The sequence below is a fragment of the Coregonus clupeaformis genome, chromosome 36 (genome assembly GCF_020615455.1).
Source record: "Coregonus clupeaformis isolate EN_2021a chromosome 36, ASM2061545v1, whole genome shotgun sequence".
Lineage (NCBI taxonomy): Eukaryota > Metazoa > Chordata > Actinopteri > Salmoniformes > Salmonidae > Coregonus > Coregonus clupeaformis.
The window spans coordinates 7943478-7948740 of record NC_059227.1 but is presented as its reverse complement, the minus strand read 5'-3'; positions in this window follow the sequence as shown (position 1 = coordinate 7948740).

Genomic DNA, 5263 nt, shown 5'->3' with positions numbered 1-5263 from the left:
GGAGCATACTTAAATTCACACAGGACACTGGATAAGACAGGAGAATAACACCAGATATAACAGACTGACCTGGCACATAGACTATTGCAGCATAGATACTGGAGGCTGAATTGTCTCATATAGTTTCATCCCCCTGTTACTCTTGGTGGTCTGATCACATATGACAGGTCTTAACAGCCATCTTAGGGACCGGTCAGTTGGGTCGCTGAAGGTGCCTCCACTCCCTCCCCTTCACAGTTGGGTGGTCGCCCCTTTGCCGTATCGATCCGGGGGGACCCCTCAGAAGACATCATTATCTGCTGCCTCAGCGAACAGGATGATTCTCCACAGGGGGTCCTGTGTATGTGTGTGCGCATTTGTGTGTGTGTGTGTGTGTCACCCATCATTTGGCCTAAATGTACCAATGGTTTGCCTGTTCAAGACCCCAATGACTATGTTTTTGACAGCATTCTTTGATTGATCAAATCAAACTAAGTACATTATCATATTGTATGTAGGTTACCTGTTTTGAGCTAAATTGCATGTAATCCCATTACAATATGCTCTTATTCCTGCTCATTATTTTGCAATAATAGCGTAATGTCTTAGGCATTATCTACTTTGTTCTCCATGTCATTTTGAACGAGTTCCACACCCACCCAGCCGGATTGAAACAGTCCTAAAGAAAAACTGCAAAGTCATCCTGCGAATCCATTGTGAATGACTCATCTCCTGTTCAATGAGGAAGTAATGTCCTCCGCTGTTTGTTTTGTTGCTCTGCTGTCTCCTCTCAGCACAGAGAAGTGAAAGAGGGTGATAGAGTTGATAAAGCAGCCGTTACCTCTGACACGTTCTCCTGGAAGGAGAGAAATAAATAATGTTAGTATTCCCTCCATGTCTTCTAGCTGAAATAGATCCCCTCCTCCCACCCTTCCCCCCCACTATCTCCGCCTCGCCGGTACTTCAATTACCACACCGAAGAAGATCTGTCCAGGGGTTCAGAACAGGGCTAGAGAGAGAGAGAGATGGGGAGAGCGAGAAAGAGAAAGAGAGAGAGAGAGGAGAGAGAGAGGGATGAGGGCGTTCACTCCCCACACACCCTGAAAGATTCATTCACAGGTTTGATCAGATGTTCTGGACTCCCTCACTATGCTAGATGAATAGGGTCACCTCCAATGTGTAAGCCAAGGAATTATACTTTTTTATTATTCTAAATCTCCCCCAAGTCTCCCAAAAGAAAACCTGGCCATACTTGCGAAACATTAGAAAGAGTTTAAGTTTAAGTTCAATGTTAAGTTTAAGCATCAGCCAATTAAAATCATTCATTTAGTGTCACATGATAGAACGCTACATTGTAGCTGGTCCCATCAGATAACATGGCACACGTTAGCCCTATGCTAACCTCACCAGGTGGCACTGATTATTTCCCGTATCAAAATTCCTCATCAGCCTATCAAAGATCTTAAACTGTTTCTCCACAAACCAATAAAACAGGTCAACTCACCATGAGAGAGACAATAAAACAGGTCAACTCACCATGAGAGAGAGACAATAAAACAGGTCAACTCACCATCAGAGAGATACAATAAAACAGGTCAACTCACCATGAGAGAGACAATAAAACAGGTCAACTCACCATGAGAGAGAGACAATAAAACAGGTCAACTCACCATGAGAGAGAGACAATAAAACAGGTCAACTCACCATCAGAGAGAGACAATAAAACAGGTCAACTCACCATCAGAGAGATACAATAAAACAGGTCAACTCACCATCAGAGAGAGACAATAAAACAGGTCAACTCACCATCAGAGAGAGACAATAAAACAGGTCAACTCACCATCAGAGAGAGACAATAAAACAGGTCAACTCACCATGAGAGAGACAATAAAACAGGTCAACTCACCATCAGAGAGAGACAATAAAACAGGTCAACTCACCATGAGAGAGACACAATAAAACAGGTCAACTCACCATCAGAGAGACACAATAAAACAGGTCAACTCACCATCAGAGAGACACAATAAAACAGGTCAACTCACCATGAGAGAGACAATAAAACAGGTCAACTCACCATCAGAGAGAGACAATAAAACAGGTCAACTCACCATCAGAGAGAGACAATAAAACAGGTCAACTCACCATCAGAGAGAGACAATAAAACAGGTCAACTCACCATGAGAGAGAGACAATAAAACAGGTCAACTCACCATCAGAGAGAGACAATAAAACAGGTCAACTCACCATGAGAGAGACAATAAAACAGGTCAACTCACCATCAGAGAGAGACAATAAAACAGGTCAACTCACCATCAGAGAGAGACAATAAAACAGGTCAACTCACCATGAGAGAGAGACAATAAAACAGGTCAACTCACCATCAGAGAGAGACAATAAAACAGGTCAACTCACCATGAGAGAGACACAATAAAACAGGTCAACTCACCATGAGAGAGACACAATAAAACAGGTCAACTCACCATGAGAGAGATACAATAAAACAGGTCAACTCACCATGAGAGAGAGACAATAAAACAGGTCAACTCACCATCAGAGAGAGACAATAAAACAGGTCAACTCACCATCAGAGAGAGACAATAAAAGAGATGAGAGTAGGGTCGACAGATAAAGTGTGAAAGAGAGAGAACGTTAAAGATTCACTGTTCCACGTCAAACGGGAGAGAAAAGAAAGAAGTTAAAGTATTGTAGAGCAGTGTGCTGAGCAAAAGAACACTGACCGTGGGGCCTCATTGATCCTCACCACACCGTGTTTGCTTCCATGGGAACAGCTGAAAACCCTCATCTGAATCAGTCAATAGTCTAGTATGACTTCTAGATCTACTGTACCTTTAACCACCATAGCCCCCTCACTCTCCACACATACACACACACACACACACACACACACACACACACACACGCACGCACACACAGGAACACACACACACAGGAACACACACACACAAACTAAATATTAGGATAGTGTTCCTAATGTTTGGTATACTCATTCTAATCACAAACCTTCATCGATTCCTATCAAATTCCTTCTCTGTACAATACACAATACACTTGCTGAAAACCACTTGTCTTGTGTATTATAGTGATGGAAATGTACGTATGTTTTAGACTACACTGTAAGATTTCTGTTTATGCATTGCTTTTAGAGCATTTTATCAATATACGTTCTGTTATCTTCCTCCCGCTCTCATCCACTGCTTGGGTTCTCCTACAGAACTCATCTGAGGGGAGGTTGAAGGTTGCCCAGCCATGGAAGACTTCTGTGTACCTATTACAGGCCTCTCTCATCTTTTTAAGTGGGAGAACTTGCACAATTGGTGGCTGACTAAATACTTTTTTCCCCCACTGTAGATCTACCTACCTACAATCTACTGAGGAGCGATGGGGTGAGGTTGTGTTCCTCTAAGCGGGGAGGTAAGCTTTGCTTCTTCTTTATATGTGTCGAGTAAAGCTTAAACCATGCATTTAGATTGTAGGTAGGTATTGTAGTTAGGTATTGTAGGTAGTTTATCCAGGTAGTTATTGTAGGTAGTTATTGTAGGTAAGTATTGTAGTGTATTCGACTGAGCCCGGTGAAGCACGAGGCTAGCTAGCTAACCCACTACCTGGACCATTAAAGCTAGCTAGCGGGTAGCAACACCGCAGCCACTGCTAGCTGGCCAACTATACCAGCTAGCAGTACTGTAGCAACTAAATACATTTCAATGGAACGATTTGATTAGTGTAAAGTTAGCTAGCTACAGAGTTGTCTTGGTATCAAAGGCAAAGATGTAGTATAGAGAAACTATCGAGGTTAGCTAGCCAGCTACATTTTCAAACAGTCAACACCGCAGCCACTACTAGCTAGCCAACATTACCAGCTAGCAGTACTGTATCATTTTAGCCAATGAGAATTTTGCAAAGTAACCTTCACTTTCTGAACATTCGAGATGTGTAGTCCACTTGTGTAGCTAGCATGACTGACTTTGTGCTAGCTAGCCAACGTTTAATTACTTCTGCGTTATGAAAGGAACTAGACACGGACATGAATGATCCATTGGTAGTTTGTTGTAACCAAGTATTGGTGCTAAACCGTGTGTTATTGGATGCTAGCATGCTAGTTAGCTATGAAGTCATATGATATGGTGCCCTGGCCATTTTTTACAGAAGAATACTGTACCAAGTTAGCTAGCTGAATAAATTAAGTTAGTCTATTCCTGGAAACATTGAACTACTGTAGATTACAGCAATTATAATTTCTAAAGTGGAAGTTGGAAGAGTTGTATTTGAGTGTTTCAGTGAAAGGTTAGTGAGGGAGGCCTCGTTTCCCCAGATGTTTAGTTAATTTCATTCCGATCTCCTTTGCATTATTGTAGCCTTTTCTGTAGCCTGTCAACTATGTGTCTGTCTATCCCTGTTCTCGCCTCTCCGCACAGGCCATACAAACGCCTCACACCGCGTGGCTGCTGCCTCTCTAACCTGGTGGTCCCTGCACGCATGACCCACGTGGAGTTCCAGGTCTCCGGCAGCCTCTGGAACTGCCATTCTGCGGCCAACAAGGCAGAGTTAATCTCAGCCTATGCTACCCTCCAGTCCCTCGACTTCTTGGCGCTGACGGAAACATGGATTACCACAGAAAACACTGCTACTCCTACTGCTCTCTCCTCGTCTGACCATGTGTTCTCGCATACCCCGAGAGCATCTGGTCAGCGGGGCGGTGGCACAGGAATCCTCATCTCTCCCAAGTGGACATACTCTCTTTCTCCCCTGACCCATCTGTCTATCTCCTCATTTGAATTCCATGCTGTCACAGTCACTAGCCCATTCAAGCTTAACATCCTTATAATTTATCGCCCTCCAGGTTCCCTTGGAGAGTTTGTTAATGAGCTTGACGCCTTAATACGTTCCTTTCCTGAGGATGGCTCACCCCTCACAGTTCTGGGTGACTTTAACCTCCCTACGTCTACCTTTGACTAATTTCTCTCTGCCTCCTTCTTTCCACTCCTCTCCTCTTTTGACCTCACCCTCTCACAGTCTCCCCCTACTCACAAGGCAGGCAATACGCTTGACCTCATCTTTACTAGATGCTGTTCTTCTACTAATCTCACTGCAACTCCCCTTCAAGTCTCCGACCACTACTTTCTATCCTTTTCTCTCTCGCTCTCCTCCAACACTACTCACTCTGCCCCTACTCTGATGGTAATGTGCCATCGCGACCTTCGCTCTCTCTCTCCCGCTACTCTCTCCTCTTCCATCCTATCATCTTCCCTCTGCTCAATCCTTCTCC